Below are 18,598 nucleotides of genomic sequence, written 5' to 3'. Positions count from 1 at the left end.
GCGCGCCGCCGCCCGCCGCCGCCCGGCCCGGCCTCGCCTCCTTTTCTCCTCCCCGCCGCCTCTTCGAAGCTCGCCGGAGCAGCCGCCGTCCTCGCCGGATCCCACCTCGATTTCTGCGCCGGGTCAAACCCTAGATCTCGGGGTGATTTTTTCGTCCAAGTCCCGAAATTGCAGATCCATGCGCTCATGTTCATAGCTCCGTAACTTTGCATCCGTAGCTCCGATTCATGCATATAGCATATCAAAATGTTCATCTCAGAGAGTACATCATTTCATTCCATTGCATCATTTTCATTTGGGTTCATCTTGATGCCCGAAATGCTGTTAGAAGAGGGCTACTTGAGATTATTGTCAGATCTGCTGCTCCATTTAGGTTTTTGTCATTTTTGCCATGATTAATGTGTGCATGTTATGCCCTGATGCTCTACATGTGTTTTGTTAAGGGTTTTGTCATCTTTCCAGAGGTGCAACCCATGTATTTTTGTGATGTGTGTGGTGACTTGTGCAAGCTTGCAAAGTGGTGCACTTAGTAATTCTGTTTCAGGGACTTAGTAATTTCACTAAGTCCTGGAGCTGTTTATCTCATGATGCCATATGTTCATGTTGTTTCCTAGTGATCCATGCCTCTTTTGAGGATGATCAGTAAGGATGTTTTGTTATTATTGTAGTGCTCTCCATCCAAGCCTTTGTTTGCAATTATGGAGCACCCTAGCTTGAGTCAATCGAGCTCTACTTTTGCTACTTTGTGAATCTGGGCAGATTGTCAACTTGTTTGCAATTTTGCTGAAGATGTTGTAGTTGATCCGTGCATGCTATGCTATTGTTCTTGCCATGTCTAGCTTGAATTTTGTGCCTTCTTGATGGATGTATGCTTGTCTTGCCATGACTTGCACTGTAGTGAGTGCATCAAGCTCGTAAACATGCCTACTTGAGTTATATTTCAGCATGTGCCAGTTTTCACTAAGTCTAAAAACTGATTATGTTTTTGCTATGTTCACATGCTTGCAATTGTATTTTCTGATCCCTTTTGGCTCAAGGTCACTAAGGGACTTTTGTTAAGATCTTTGAGTAGCTCCATGCCATGCTTTGCTTTGCCATGTTCAGATCCTGTAGCATGTAGTTTTGTTGCTCCGAAGAGGGCTACCTGATCTGAAATTCCAAACAAGTGTTAATTTCACCAAGTCTGAGATATTTTGCCATATGCATTTTTGCCATGCTTGTTTGAACCTGTTAATGGATTCATTGGCCGTAGCTCAGTGCTAGACTTTTGTTAAGCATCTTGAATGCATCCCTGCCATGTATTTTGTTGTCATGTTTAGGTGCTGTAGCATGTTCATCTCATTGCATTTAGATGCCTACTTGCTGTAAATCACAGACCGATGTCATTTTTGAATCGCTTGCCATTTCCAAACCGTAACTCCGATTCCGGCGTTCTTTATATCGTTTTCAAGTGATTTCATCTCATCTTTCCAGTGGCACACTTGGATTTCCAAGTTGAGGCCAGGCTCATGGTTTTCATGTCATTTCTTGCATTTGGCATCCCGCATAGCATATCATCATTGCATCATATTGTTTGGTCCTTGCACGTGGTTGATGGTGTCTTTGTTGCTTGTTTGTCTTCTTTGGGTAGAGCCGGGAGACGAGTTTGCTAACGAGGAGCCCGTTGAGTTTGCTTTCGAGGATCCAGTCAACTCTGACAACTGTGCAGGCAAGATGATCATACCCTCGAAATCACTACTATCTTTGCTATGCTAGTCTGCTCGCTCTTTTGCTATGCCATTGCTATGATGCCTACCACTTGCTTTCAAGCCTCCCAAATTGTCATGTCAAACCTATAACCCACCTTGTCCTAGCAAACCATTGATTGGCTATGTTACCGCTTGCTCAGCCCCTCTTATAGCGTTGCTAGTTGCAGGTGAAGATTGGAAGGCCGTTCCTTGTTGGAACATTTCTTTATTTGTTGGGATATCATTATATTATCTTGTTATCTTAATGCATCTATATACTTGGTAAAGGGTGGAAGGCTCGGCCTCTCGCCTAGTGTTTTGTTCCACTCTTGCCGCCCTAGTTTTCCGTCATATCGGTGTTATGTTCCCGGATTTTGCGTTCCTTACGCGGTTGGGTTATAATGGGAACCCCTTGATAGTTCGCCTTGATTAAAGCTTTTCCAGCAATGCACAACCTTGGTTTTACCATTCGCCACCTAGCCTCTTTTTCCCTTGGGTTTCCGGAGCCGGAGGGTCATCTTATTTTAACCCCCCCGGGCCAGTGCTCCCTCTGAGTGTTGGTCCGAACCGGGCAGCCTGCGGGGCCACCTCGGGGAAACTCGAGGGTTGGTTTTACTCGTAGCTTGACCTATCTGAGTGTGCCCTGAGAACGAGATATGTGCAGCTCCTATCGGGATTTGTCGGCACATTCGGGCGGTGTTGCTGGTCTTGTTTTAACCTGTCGAAGTGTCTTGAGTAACCGAGATACCGAGTCTGATCGGAACGTCTTGGGAGGAGGTCTATTCCTTCATTGACCGTGAGAGCTTGTCATGGGCTAAGTTGGGACTCCCCTGTAGGGTTTGAACTTTAGATAGCCGTGCCCGTGGTTATGGGCAGACGGGAATTTGTTAATGTTCGGTTGTAGATAACTTGAACCTTAACTTAATTAAAATGAATCAACCGAGTTTGTTACCGTGATGGCCTCTTCTCGGCGGAGTCCGGGAAGTGGACACGGTGTTGGAGTAATGTTTGCGCAGGTTGATCTCTAGTTTCTCGCTCGTGCTTTGCCTCCTCTTCTCGCTCTCTTTTGCGAATAAGTTAGCCACCATACTTGCTAGTCGCTTGCTGCAGCTCCACCTATATTTACCTTGCCATACCTATAAGGTTAAATAGTCTTGATCGCGAGGGTGCGAGATTGCTAAGTCCCTGTGGCTCACAGATTACTATTACACCAGATGCAAGGCCTGATGATTCCGCTCCAGGAGACGCGTATGAGCTCAAGTGGGAGTTCGACGAAGACTCTCAACGTTACTATGTTTCCTTTCCCGATGATCAGTAGTGGTGCCCAGTTGGGGGTGAACAGGACCGTTGTCGCATGTTGGGTTCTCTTTTATTTTGGCGCCATAGTCGGGCCATGAGTGTTTGGATGATGTAATGTTATTTATGTACTTGATTGACGTGGCGAGTGTAAGCCAACTATTGTTATCTCCCCTTTATTATTTATATTACGTGGGATGTTGTGAAGATTGCCTTACTTGCGACATATGCCTTCAATGCGATTATGTCTCTAAGTCGTGCCTCGACACGTGGGAGATATAGTCGCATCGAGGGTGTTACAGGTTGGTAATCAGAGCCTTCCCCGACCTTAGGAGCCCCATTGCTTGATCGTTATTAGCGGCCGAGTTGTGTCTAGAAAAAATGTTTTGAGTCATTTAGGAATTATATATCGGAGAGTTTAGGAATTCTTTTTACTTCCCAGTCTCCTCATCGCTCTGGTAAGGCATCCTGACGTAGAGTTTTGACTCTTCTCTTCTCGAATTTTCACTAAAAAAATTTTAGGATCACGCGTGTATCTTGGAATTGTTCCGATGATTTTATGATGAGAACATTGTCTTGGTGCCTCCTGTCAGGGGTTTAGTGGAAGTGTCCCGGGGAGTTGAGCTCTGAGGTGTTGTCATCATAAATTTTATTGTTGCAGTTCTGGATTACCTGAGTCTAGTACGCCGACATCGAAAATCTCTTTTATGCAGTTCGTTGGTGAGATAACCTCGACGCCACCCAGTACTGGGGCGGGAGTTCGGGAGTATCGCCATAACTTGTATAATGGATGCTTTTCGAAGGTTGAGGTAGATGGTTTCCGAAGGTTTCTTGGTTATGTGTTAAAGGATGGATACAGCTGGATGTAGGATTTGCCAGTTTGGGTGAGATATTATGCTTCCCCTGTATCCCCAACACCTAATTGCATAACCGGAAAGGTTCGGGAGTTTCATAGGTGGGAATTCTAGTAGCTCTAGTTCTTCTTCCTCGGATATTGGTTTGAGATTGGGATTTCTTACTGATTATTCGTTCTTGATCCATACCTTGTTGATTTATTTCTCTACCTTAATTCTACGTGGCTTCTCAATTTATGGATATGTGACCATTTCAAGAGGAATGCATTCGTTCATTTTGTTTGGATGTGAAGACTATATGTTGCAATTTTCATTCCGTTGGATTCAGCTTCAATATTGTCTATCAATGTGCTAATGGTGGTCAACCTCTTCAGGATGGCTCCTCCAACACGCACGACTCCGAACCCTGATCTGCCACCACCTCCACCTCCTCCGGAGGCATGGCAAGCTGTGATGGCCGCAACCAATGCAAACACACAGTTGATCATGCAAATTCTTCAAGAGCGCAATCAAGGCAACCGAGGGAATCAAGGCAACAATCAGAATCACTTTGCTACACTCAACCAGTTCCTTGCTAACGGGCCAAAGACTTTCAGCAATTGTGTTGAGGCAACCGATGCTGATGATTGGCTTGTGGATCTGTTCAAGCATTTTGTGTGCAGTAACGTCAGGACTGAGGACTTTGTCAAGTTCGCTTCCTTCCAACTCAAAGATCAAGCTGTAGAATGGTTCTAGCAATACAAGGATTCCAGAGGTGGACGTGTTATCACCTGGGATGACTTCCGTCGAGATTTCCGAGCTCATCATATTCCTCAAAGCGTGGTTGAAAGCAAGCGTGAGGAATTTCGCAATCTGAAGCAAGGCTCTTTGTCTGTCTATGACTACAACAAGTTGTTCCAGAAGCTTGCCCGCTTTGCTAAGCAGGACGTCCCTGATGAGAAGAGCATGATATATCAGTTCAGGGGTGGTCTCAGAGAAGAAATTCAGCTAGCTCTTGTTCTCTTCGAGCCATTGAGATACGATGAGTTCTACAACATGGCACTGAAGCAAGAGGCTGCTCAGTTGAGGTGTGATGCTTCCAAGAAGCAAGCCAGAGATGTTACTCCTTCTTCCTCCACTCAAGTGGCCAAGCAGCAGAAGTATTGGCCTCCTCCTCCTCCGTTCCGTCAGCCGTATCAGCAGAAGAGCAAAGGTGGCAGTGTTTCTTCCCACCTACCCAACCTGGCTTTCAGAACAAGACTTCGTCTCAACCTCCAAGATCGAGTGCTCCGTATCACCGTCCGCTTTCAGAGGTCACGTGCAACAAGTGCCAACAGAAGGGTCACTATGCCAACAAGTGTTTCAACCAGAGGCGTCTTCCTCCTCCTCCTCCTGTCAGATTGGCAAGTACAGCTGTGGTCAAGCATAACCCCAAGCACGCCAAGGTCAACTTGATGAATGCAGCTCAGGCAGAGGATTCGTCAGATGTGATCATGGGTAACCTTCCTATTAACGATATTCCTGCAAGAGTTCTTTTTGACACTGGTGCATCGCATTGTTTCATGTCAAAGCCATTTTTTACCAAGCATGAGTTCGTTTCTTCTCATTTGGGTAAACAAATGGATATCGTTTCTCCTGGCAAACGTTTAAGTGCAAGTCTGGAGGTGCCAGATGTTACTATCACCTTGGGTGACTACAAGTTCCTTTCTTCCCTAATGGTTCTTGGTAACTCGGATATTGATCTTATTCTCGGAACGGATTGGCTTTCTAAGCACAAGGCTCAGCTTGATTGTGCAGCCAGGCAGATTCAATTGACGCATTCATCTGAGGATGTAATTGTCTTTGCCGCTCGTGATGATACCATTCATCTGTTTTCTCTCAATGAGAAGGGTGAATTGGATGCCATCTCGCAAATTCCAGTCGTTTGCGAATATCAAGACGTCTTTCCAGAAGAGCTTCCAGGAATGCCTCCGCACCGGCCAGTTGAATTCATTATTGATCTTGAGCCTGGCACGGAACCTGTGTGCAAGCGTCCTTACAAGCTCGGACCTGAAGAGTTGAAGGAGCAGAAGAAGCAACTCGATATTCAAGAGAAAATGGGTCTCATCCGGCCTAGTTCTTCTCTGTGGGGTTGTGGTGTTCTTTTTGTCAAGAAGAAGGATGGAACAGACAAACTTTGTGTTGATTACCGTCCATTGAACAAGAAGACCATCAAGAACAAATACCCACTTCCCAACATCAATGAGTTGTTCGAACAACTCAAAGGTGCCCAAGTATTCTCCAAGCTTGATCTTCGTATGGGTTATCATCAGATTCGAATCCGTGAGCAAGATATTCCCAAGACGGCTTTCAGGACAAGCTTTGGTTCACATGAATACACTGTCATGTCTTTTGGTCTCGTCAACGCTCCTCCGACGTTCTCTCGCATGATGTCGTGGTTTTGTCATGGCAGTTGTCCTAGAGAAAGGACTTAGTCATGGAGCCATCGCTACGGGTTAGCTTGAAGGGGTTAAAGCGGACACAAGGACGCAAGAGAGTTTATACTAGTTCGGCCCCTTCAATGAAGGTAAAAGCCTACCTCTAGTTGTGATGGAATTGATGGGTGTTTCGATGACTAGGGAGCAAATAAGCTTCGCCTATGTCTCGAGTTGTTCTCTGTTGTCCTTGAACCGCCGCCGGGTCGTCCCCTTATATACATGGGTGACGCCTGCCGGTTCAGAGAGTCCCAACACCGGTTCATACTCGTATCCGGGTTGGTCTCTCCTTGTTCCTAACTTATATTACAAGTATGTGCACAAAGCTGATGTACGGCTACAGGTTGTAAACCGACCACGGGCCCTGGGCCTTTATCTGCCTCTTTGGGCTTTAACACCTTTGAACTACTGATGGAGTTAATCTGGCCCAGGTAGGCCGGTTTATGCCCAGTAGTAATATCCCCAACATTAGGCCCCAGATTGATTTGAACAGGTTCATGTCAATCCTTAGCAAAAATCTTCGTCATCAACGTCTTCTTGTAGTTGTTGAACCGCCGTGACGTCATCTTCTTGGTTTGTTGTAAACCGGCGTGACATCATCTGTCATAAAGAAAACATCCATGATATCTTCTTGTTTAATAGATTCGCAATGACCGAGGTGAGTGCCCTACTTCCAAAATCTGCGGTCCCTTGATTCCCGCGCCTGACACATGTCCTTTGCCTTATAAATAGGCCCGAAGGGTCATTTCTTTTCTTCCCTTCGTGCCCTTCCTCTTCGTCTTCCTCGCGTCGCCAGTCTCAGAGCTCCACCGCCGCCGTCATCTTCTGCATCACCCTTGGCCGCTGCATCAACTTGAACGCGCCAGAAAGCCGCAGCGACCTTCCGTGTTTTCCTCAGCTCTGGTAGGTCTTCTATTCTTCTCAACATAGATCTGATCTAGGGCTTCGTGTTCTTGCGGTGTTCATCACTTGTTCATACTCATGTACTATCTCCTGGATGCACATGTGAACCCTTGCTTTGTGTAGCGGTAACTTTTAGTATCCGCCGTTAGTTTCCTGCCCAAAACCGTAGATCTCACATATACTTCTACCCATTGATTCAATACTGTTATGCTTTGATCTTCGACTATTTTTCTTATTTTCTGAACTTGCTTCAGATCCAACGCCGTAACAAGACCTTGTGAAACCCGTTTCTGCATACTTAACCATCCGCAATCTCAATTGCTTCAATGTTTAGATCAGGCAGTTTAACCTGATAGAAAATTTTCCAAACCGGTATATGCCATTAGTCCCCTTGTTGAACCGCCATATGTTGTTGCTTCATAAAACTCCGGTTTAGATAGATCTGCTTCCGGTTTAACGTTGCACATATCAATGTACCTTGTAGATTTCATCATGGCCAAGCAAGTGTATGAGTGCAACTGGGTCCCTTCTCGCGTCACAGCGGATCAACTGGACGATTTAGTCCTGATTGGCGCCTTGGGCAGCAAAGACACCATCCATTGGAGGGCTCCTGGCAAAGAATGCCCCCCACACCTCAAGAAGGAGAGGTTGTTGTCTTCGTAGACCACTTAGCCTGGGGTTTTAAACCGCCCGGTTCTGAATTTTACCGGGATGTTCTAGCTGATTTCCAACTCCATCCGCAAGACACTGGCCCAACTCTGTTACAAATATGTGCCACTTCCAAGTGCTCTGTGAGGTGTTCTTTCAGGAGGAGCCCACAGTGGAATTATTCAGAGATCTTTTCCATCTAAACCGCCGTACTGAGTTTACTGATGGCTCTAATACAGAGTTGGGTGGCATGGCGATTCAAAAAAGGAAAGAGGTCACATACCCTCACGCCAAGCTGCACAGTCACCCCAAGGAGTGGAATCAGACATGGTTCTACTGCAAAGACACCTCCCCTGCTGGTGAGAATCCCTTGCCTGGTTTTCGTCCGGAGCGGCTCAGCAATACCCATACTTTTCCTCAACGATTGACTGCCCAGGAGAGAAGCAAATATGCTCCCCAGCTATCAAAGCTCAGAGACTTTATGGCCAACGGCTTAACAGGGGTTGACCTTGCTCGCTGTTGGATATCATGGAGCATACTGCCCCTGAGTCAGCGCTCTGGTTTGATGTGCGAATATACTGATAGTGTGGATGACCCACTGCGACATTCAAGACTCCAGCTGTTCGGTGAAGAAATCATAGAGGCTGTGCGTAAGATACTGAATGAACCGGAGCACATCTGTGCTAGAACCGGCCTGCTTCCCTTCTACGCCACCAACAAACCGCCAGCTGTAAGACTTTGATTTTTCTCTTTGCTGAATCTATTATCGATATGTCTGGCCATTGTTTCTAATATCAGTGTCTGCATAATCAGGGTGATGATCCGTTTTGGAGCAAAAAGCTGCCGCAGGAGAAACCAGAGAAAACAGATAAACCGGAAAGAGCTACCAGGCAAAAAACTAAAGTTGTGAAGAAGACTGCCCACCGGAAAAGAACCACTACATCTTCTAATCCGTCCCCTGATGACGAGGTGGATAATCCGGACTTTGAGGTAGAGCTTGACTCACTTGGTTTATTTTTCATGCATCTTATTGATGATGATATTTGTCAGGATGATGCCGAAGCCAGCCATGAAGATGTTGCAGAGGTAATTATTCTCTCTTCCGATTCAGAAACTTTGCCTTCACAAAAAATCCGTCAGGCAAACCGGAAAGTTAAATTTTCTCATCCTCTTGCTTATTTGGATCCTAAACTTCTTATGAAGACTCAACAACACGAAGCTCGCTGCACCACCCAGCACAGCGGCCAGGTAGTTACCTCTACCGGTTTACCGAACAGTCCGGTTCAGAAACGTCATTCCGAGGTCTCTAATTCGCTTGTCAGTACTTGTCCTAAAGCGGGCTGCTTTCGTCAACCTCCTAATCCGTCTGACTCCGATTATCAGGCTATTTCCCACTCATCTTCTGGAGAGTCGTCGGCTACTCAGCTCCCACCACTCAAAACGGTGCTTGGGTAAGCTATATTTATTGTGATGTTTGCAGTATATTGCCTTAGAACATATGTTGTATTTATTTTTGTTAATTTTCTCAGGGCCAAACCTAGGCCGAGCAAGAAGGCCTGCTTGGATAAAGCGACCGAAGAAGATGTCATTCTTGAACCAGGCACAACACCCAATCTTGAAGCGACTATTCCTGAGGATATTCCCAATGATCCACCGCAGCCAGATGATGATCTTATTGCTGAGGAAAGACCTACTGATACCTCAGGTCCTATCCATCAGCCCACAGGTCCCCTCCGGGTGGAAAGCTCCACCGGTCTTGCGAAACCTACTGACAAGCCAACAGCTCCAGTGCAAACCAGCGGCACGAATGATGATGAAGTTGTCATTACTGGCACTGGCCATACTGTGCCAAGCAACCCTGTCGCTTTATCCAAACATTCTGCCAAGGAGGAATTAGCTGCTTTTAGCAAAGGCAAGTGGAATGCTGATCTGACGGCCTACGCTGCTTTGAACGCCCGAGATATCCATTCCGGCTATCTGAACCGATTGTATACCAGCCGTGACTATGAAGTCGGTCTGGTTAATATGATGAAGGATAAATATGAGGTAACTTCCATATGCTCCTTCTTGCTTGTATGCTTTCATTCTTGTTGACTCTCCTTGCCCCTAAGGGCCGATTTGAAATATTCTTTCAAACCGGGACTTAATAATACGAATCTTGATGATTTGAAATTTGCTGATGTAGTCCCCAAGGGCCGGTTCAACTTAGCATAGTTAAACCGGTACTTTAAGTAAATGAAACTGCCTTATCAGAATACATATGATCAAATAGCCATTAGCCCCCAAGTGCCAAGTTGAATACTTGTATTGAGCTTGGGACTTTGTAAACAATTGAAAGATGAAGATCGAATATGCATTAGCCCCCAAGTGCCAAGTTGAATACTTGTATTGAGCTTGGAACTTTGTAAACCATTGAAAGATGAAGATCGAATATGCATTAGCCCCCAAGTGTTAAGCACATAACTTGTTATGTGGTTGGCACTTGAATCCTTCTACCGATTTGTTGAAGCATATATCTGTCTGCCTGCAGGCGGAGCTGAAGGCGAAAGAAAACCAAGTCGTCGATCTTCAAGAAAACTTGAAAACCCAACAAGCTGAAACCTCCAAAGCAAAAGAGGAATTGGCCAGTGCCTTAAGCTCCATGGAACAACTTAAGGAGAACTTCAAGAAGAAACGGGCGGATTGGGCCACTGAAAAGTCTGCTTTGACCAAACGAGCAGAGGATGCCGAGGCTGTATTAAAACCAGTGATAGATGAACTAACCAGCATAAAGCGGCACGTTCATGCCATGACCACTGCTATCTTTGGTAAGCCATCTTGCCTTCTGAATTGGTTCTACCTTCTTTACATGGTCGCCGGTTTATTAACCCTTTATGGTATTTCAGGGACACGCATTGGTCACTTGGGGTCAGATGTGCGGAGGAAACTGAAAGCCGCCTATACCTTAGTTGAACAATTGTACACTGGTGCCCAGCGGATCATCTGCACCGCATCTCATAACAAACCGGCGCCCAATTTGATTCAAGATACACTGATGAAACTGTCAGTGCTTCCTGCCCGGGTTGAAGAGCTGAAGAAATCTACTGCTCGAACCGGTGCAATCAATGCTTTAATCCGGGGAAAAGCCTGGGTGCCAGATTTTGATCCTATTGAAGCGGCTCAGGGTTATCCCAGCTTGAACGAAGACGGGTCAGAATTTGGTGAAGCGGATTTGTGAGCCATAAACGGGAGGTACGTACGCTAGCTTGTCAACTGGCTGAGGAGGCAGATTTGTCTCATTATCAAGCCAAATATGACAGCTAGAACAAGCGAATAGCTGCACCAATCCATGAATCGGAAAATCTGATCCCTCCAATCCGTAAGCATACTTACACTCCCGATATTGATCCGTCTTAGCTAATCCATGACGAAGCTGTTTTTCAAGCATTAATGGGAATCGACTGGACAACTGTGGATTTCCAGCCACTGGGTAGAGAAACGGAAGGTGAAGCGGCGCAGGATGACCCACAACCATCAGGCCAGGCTGGTGGCCAATCTTAAACCGGAAGCCGGTTTCAAAACGGTCTCTCCTTTGTGAAAAACAATTATGTTATTATGGGCACCATGCTGCCTTGTAATAGGCTAGCTGATACCCTTGACGTTGATATGCCTTCGTGCATAACGTGTTCTTCCTGTGGTAATGAACTTTCCAAAATACTTTCTGAAATAAGAAATTCGTTAAGTGCCACCGCGGTTGTACCGTCAGGCGGAATATGATGTCTGTACGTATAAAGTCAAAACATCCAAAACAAAAATTTTAAGTATATATGATCAAAAAAATTGCGATACATAATACCTGCCACCGTTGAGTGTGAAGTTGGCTTGGCCAACCTTGAAGCGGAGTTTTGTAAACCCACACTGTTGGAGAAAATAACGACTCCTGTATATATGTATAGTCAAATATGAAATATATCATACCTGTGACATTAAATCACATCGTTGGTTTTACCAACTTTTTGTAGTAAGGGTGATAACCCAAAATTTGAGTACTGATAATTCCTTCCATATTGTGCCGGTTTATAATAAAACCGTGCCGGGTTGTGATAAACACCGTGTTACTCCTTAAGAGGATGTTAACAACAAGGATCAAACTGGGCAAATAGTCTCCGGATTGATGTGAACTGTGTTCCATCAATTGATTGGTTTAAAAAACTTTGCTGGTTTAAAGACCACAATAAAAAGCAAAACCCCCCTTCAAAGAAAAGTATGAAGCAAAAGCAACGACAAAAACGTTTGCCAAAAAAGATTTATTTAAGGTGATCAAATGGCGTAACCATGGTCAAACACGACCAAGCTCCTGTTAGGTGTAACTATGGTTCTAGTTAGCCCGGTCCCCAAGTGATTCTTGTGGCATTTATGCCGACCAAATGGCGTGGTCATGGTTCGGGTTCGACCAAGCCCCCAAGTGATTTTGTGGCCTTAGGCCGATCAAGAGGCGTGACTGGTTCAGACATGACCAAGTCCCCAAGTGATCTGGTGGCTTTCGCCTATCAAGAGGCATGGTATTGGTTCGGACATGACCAATCCTCCAAGTGATATAACACGATGCTTTTAGCAAAGCGAACTCAAGGGGTAAACCGGAGGCCGCTTTAGAGCAACTCTATGTAACCTCACATGATGTAAAAGAACAGATACCCCGCTTTAGCTGAGGTTCCGGTTTATTATCATAATATATACATTGTCATAATATGTACATAAGTATGGCCAATGGCTCAGGTATAGTAAGGCCGAAGATGAGCTATATTCCATGGCCTGCTAGTCTCCTCCTCTGATGTACGTGAGTCCTTATGCTCTCGAATATCAATCATATAGTACGACCCGTTGTGCAGATTCTTGCTGACCATGAAAGGCCCCTCCCAAGGTGGGGATAGCTTATTCATACCATTCTGATCTTGGCTGAGCCGAAGCACCAAATCTCCTTCCTGAAAGGCTCTGGTTCTGACTCGGCGACTATGATAACGACAAAGATCCTGCTGGTAAATCGCCGATTGGGCGGCTGCGATGTCACGCTCTTCATCCAACCGGTCCAAGGCATCTTGCCGTGCTGTCTCGTTGTCCGCTTCAATATAAGCCGTGACACGAGGTGAATCATGACGGATATCACTGGGGAGAACCGCCTCCTCTCCATAAACCATGAAGAACGGTGTGTATCATGTTGATCTGTTGGGTGTTGTATTGATGCTCCATAACACAGATGGTAATTCTTCTACCCAACAACCCGGCGTTCTCTGCAAAGGAACCATAAGCCGGGGCTTGATGCCTCTCAAGATCTCTTGATTAGCTCTTTCTGCTTGACCATTGGACTGTGGATGTGCCACCGATGAAACATCGAGCCGGATGTGCTCCCGTTCGGAGAACTCCTTCATAGCACCTTTGGACAAATTGGTACCGTTATCTGTGATAATACTGTGCGGAAATCCAAACCGGAAAATCACCTTTTTGATGAACTGAACCGCTGTGGCCGCATCACATTTGCTAACAGGTTCTGCCTCCACCCCCTTTGTAAACTTGTCCACCGCCACCAGGAGGTGGGTCTTCTTATCTTTGGACCTTTTGAAAGGCCCAACCATATCCATCCCCCAAGTTGCAAACGGCCAAGTAATTGGAATCATCCTCAATTCTTGAGCCGGTACATGAGCACGTCTTGAAAACCTTTGGCAACCATCACATCGTCTGACCAGATCCTTTGCATCAGCATGAAAAGTTAACCAATAGAAACCATGGTGAAACGCTTTAGCCACCAGAGACTTTGAACCGGCATGGTGACCACAATCTCCTTCATGAATCTCATGCAAAATTTCACGGCCTTCTTCAGGAGACACGCAACGTTGAAAATCTCCTGACACACTGCAATGATGCAACTCACCGTTGATGATAGCCATGGACTTGGATCGCCGGATTATCTGCCGGGCCAGAATTTCATCTTCTGGCAACTCGCCCCGATTCTTGTACGCCAAATAAGGAAGCGTCCAATCCGGAATAACATGAAGAACTGCCACCAATTGAGCCTCTGGATCAGGAATAGCCAAATGCTCTTCACCAGGGATCTTCACCGACGGATTGTGCAGCACATCCAGAAAAACATTGGGCGGGACCGGTTTGCGCTGAGAGCCCAGCCGGCTTAAAGCGCCCGCCGCTTCATTTTCCCGCCGGTCCACGTGGTCCACCTGATAGCCTTGGAAATAACCTGCAACAATATCCACCTCCCGATGATATGCTGCCATGAGTGGGTCCTTGGAATCCCAAGTGCCAGACACTTGCTGAGCCACAAGGTCCGAGTCACCGAAGCACTTAACTCGACTTAGATTCATCTCTTTAGCCATCCGGAAACCATGGAGCAAGGCTTCATACTCAGCTGCATTGTTAGTACAAGGGAACATTAAACGGAGAACATAACAAAACTTATCACCTCGTGGGGAAGTTAATACGACTCCAGCCCCCGAGCCTTCCAACTGCCTGGATCCGTCAAAATGGATGGTCCAATACATATGATCCGGCTTTTCTTCAGGTTCTTGCATTTCCGTCCAATCATTGATGAAATCAATAAGTGCTTGAGACTTAACCGATGTTCGGGGCACATACTTCAAACCGTATGGTCCCAGCTCTATAGCCCACTTTGCAATCCGGCCAGTTGCTTCCCGGTTCTGGATGATATTCCCCAAAGGAGTAGAACTGACCACTGTAATTGGGTGCCCTTGGAAGTATTGCTTAAGCTTCCGGCTTGCCATAAAAACTCCGTACACCAGCTTCTGCCAATGCGGATACCTTTGCTTGGACTCAATGAGTACCTCACTGATATAATAGACCGAACATTGAACCGGATGCTCCTTACCTGTCTCCTTTCGCTCCACCACAATAGCCACGCTGACCGCACGAGCATTAGCAGCAACATATAGCAGTAACGGCTCCTTGTCAATGGGAGCGGCGAGCACAGGCGGATTGGCCAATTGCCGCTTTAAGTCCTCAAATGCTTCATCCATAGCAGAACTCCAGATGAACTGATCCGTCTTCTTTAACATTTGATATAAAGGGATCGCCTTCTCCCCAAGGCGGCTGATAAACCGGCTTAACGCGACAATCCGGCCTGCCAGGCGTTGAACATCATTGATACACTTCGGTTTAGCCAAGGAGGTGATGGTTGTGATCTTCTCCGGATTAGCCTCAATTCCCCTGTTGGACACCAGAAAACCCAATAACTTGCCCGCCAGTACACCAAAGACACACTTGTCTGGATTGAGCATCATCTTGTACGTCCTTAGGTTATCAAAGGTTTCCTTCAAATCGTCAATCAGAGTCTCCTTCTCCCTGGATTTAACTATGATATCATCCACGTAAGCATGTACATTACGGCCAATCTGCTTGTGAAGACAATTTTGTACACACCCTTGATAAGTTGCTTGGGCACTTTTGAGCCCAAAAGGCATAGACACATAGCAGAAGGCTCCAAAGGGAGTTATGAATGCCGTCTTCTCCTGGTCCTTAACCGCCAGCTTGATCTGATGATAGCCAGAATATGTGTCCAAAAAACTTAAACGCTCACAACCCGCCGTAGCATCAATGATTTGATCAATACGGGGGAGGGCAAAAGGATCTGCTAGACAAGCCTTATTAAGATCTGTGTAATCTACACACATGCGCCAGGTGCCGTTTTTCTTAAGGACCAGCACCGGATTGGCAAGCCACTCAGGTGAAAAACTTCAATAATAAAGCCAGCTGCTAAGAGCCTGGCTACCTCTTCTCCAATTGCCTTGCATCTTTCTTCGTTAAACCGGCGGAGGAACTGTTTCACCGGTTTATATTTAGGATCCACATTAAGTGTGTGCTCAGCGAGTTGCCTCGGTACACCTGGCATGTCAGAGGGTTTCCATGCAAAAATGTCCCGATTCTCACGGATGAACTCGATGAGCGCGCTTTCCTATTTTGGATCCAAGTTGGCACTGATGTTGAACTGCTTGGACGAATCACCAGGTACGAAGTCAACCGGCTTAGTTTCTGCTGTCAATTTGAACTTCAGGGCCAGATCGTGCTCCGTAGTTGGCTTCTTCAACAGAGTCATGTCCCCCGGATCAACATTGTCTTTATAGTATTTCAACTCCTTGGTGGCACAAACCGACTCTGCATAAGCCGCATCTCCTTCCTCGCATTCCAAAGCGATTTTGCGGCTTCCGTGAACCGTTATTGTCCCCTTGTGACCCGGCATCTTGAGCTGCAAATAAACATAACAGGGCCGAGCCATAAACTTGGCGTATGCCGGACGCCCAAACAGGGCATGATATGGACTTTGGATTTTCACCACTTCAAACGTTAATGTATCCGACCTGGAATCATGATCATCCCCAAAGGCCACTTCAAGAGCTATCTTACCAACGGGATATGCTGATCTGCCAGGCACTACACCGTGGAATTCTGTATTGGACAGTTTGAGATTCTTATCTGTTAGTCCCATACGACGGAAGGTCTCATAGTATAGGATGTTAATGCTGCTCCCTCCATCCATGAGCACCTTGGTGAACTTGTAACCTCCCACCTGAGGCGCCACCACCAGATCCAACTGACCCAGATTATCGACCTGGAGTGGGTGATCCTCTCTGCTCCATATGATTGGCTGTTCAGACCAACGTAGATAACGGGGTGTGGCCGGTTCAACAGAGTTGACTGCCCGCCTCTGAACCTTCCAGTCTCGCTTGTCCAAGCTAGTGGTAAAGACATGGTACTGCCCACTACTCAACTGCTTTGGGTTGCTTTGGTAACCTGACTGTTGCTGCTGTTGGTTGTAACCACCCTGGTTGTTCTGACTATTTTGACCATTATGCCCGCCCGGATTACCATTAAATCCTGAACCGAAACTTCCTCCACCGTAACCCGGCCCGGATCCTGAGCCGCCGCCAGATCCGTGAGCATACCGGAAATTATTAGAATTCTTGAACTCCTGCATAATAAAACAATCCTTCCAAAGGTGGTTTGCTGGCTCCTCCTTCGTCCCATGTTTTGGACAGGGCTGGTTTAGCAAATAGTTCAGGCGGTTTGGGTTGGGGTTGGGCGCTCCACTATGATTTTTCGGCCTACCCTTGCGCCGCTGGCCATTGTCCTGTACGTTGGTATTAGCCACAAAATCCATGTTGCCATCCGCTTTACGCTTGCCTCCTCCACCATTGCCTACCTAGTGATGCTGCTGACCTTTGGAGCTGCTGTTCTTCTTCCCCTTCCCTGTCTTGTCATCATCAGACTCGGGATCCTTGGTACTATCAGAATCAGCATATTTTACCAAAGCGGCCATGAGGGTTCCCATGTCGGTGCAATGACGCTTCATCCGTCCCAATTTCAACTTCAGGGGCCCAAACGGCAGTTGCCTTCTAGGGTTAATACTGCGGTGTCAGTGTTGATGCGGTCTGAGGAGTGCAACACTTGTGAAACCCGGCGCACCCAATGAGTCATCGACTCTCCTTCCTCCTGGACGCGTGCAGCTAAGTCCACTATCGACATAGGCTGTTTACAGCTATCCTTGAAATTGTTGATAAACCGGGCTCGTAATTGGGCCCACGAGCTGATAGAATTAGCGGGCAAGCTTTTTAGCCAAGTACGGGCCGTTCCTTCAAGCATCATGGTGAAGTATTTCGCACACGCCGTGTCATCCACATCAAGCATCTCCATGGCCATCTCATAGCTCTCTACCCATGTCTCTGGTGGTTGATCCGTCGTATAATTTGGTACCTTGCATGGGCCTTTGAAATCCTTGGGCAAACGCATGTTGCGTAAAGCGGGGACGAGGCAAGGCACCCCCAAAGAACTAGAAGTAACACCAGGCTCGATCGAAATGGTTGGACGAACCGGCGTGAGCTGCCGAGCCTGATGTTGTGCGGCTAACTCGGCCTCCCTACGCGCTCGGGCCCGGTTCACCACTTCCTGAGCGTCATCAGCACCACCCGTCGGGTTGTTACCATGGGGTGCTCCACGTCGTTCATTACTCGACACTGCTGGTTCATCCATATGTCTTCTATAGCTCCGGCTTGGACGGGGGGTCGAGTGGATTAGGTCGCGGCTGTACGAGTACGCCTCCTGTTGGGCCAAAGCTGTCCTCAGAAGTTCCTTGACCCATCGCGTCTCTACTTCTTGCAGCGAGTCACCTTCAACTGGAATGGCCTCCAGTCGTCCAACAGCGGCAACAAGATTGTCCATTGGGTTGGAGTAGTGACCCGGAGGTGTTAAAGCATTCCGAGGTATAACGGTGTTTTGACGAGGCGGGTGCATCTGACGGGGCTGAACCGGTGCACCGGTCCCAGGGGCTTCTGCCCGGTTCCCCTCCAGCGGATTACTGGCTCTTGGTCCTAGAGTGTTGAAAAGGTCTCTGGCCTCGAAAACCGGAGGTAAGCGGGACCGGTGCTTCCTCCTCATGACTTCATGCGACGCCCTCTGATCCAACATAAGCCTGTAGGCCTGTGCGTCTAAAGCGGCCCGCTCTGCGGCCATCCTGGTGTCCTCAGCCGCCAGATCCGTTTTGGCCTGGGTGATTTGTTCCTTTACCTTTGCAATCTCCGTGTTGTGAGCGTCCTGATCTGGCGGATTAACTTCTGCCATAAGCACAGCCAACGCATCAAATAGTTCTGATAGAACCTGAGCCGGTGGGCGCACAGGGCCTCCCGCCCCGGCAACCGTTGCCGCTGCTGAACCAGAGATCGTT

This window comes from Triticum dicoccoides, chromosome 4A (assembly GCF_002162155.2).
Source record: "Triticum dicoccoides isolate Atlit2015 ecotype Zavitan chromosome 4A, WEW_v2.0, whole genome shotgun sequence".
NCBI lineage: Eukaryota > Viridiplantae > Streptophyta > Magnoliopsida > Poales > Poaceae > Triticum > Triticum dicoccoides.
The sequence above is the reverse complement of the archived record's forward strand: the minus strand, read 5'-3'. Positions refer to the sequence as shown.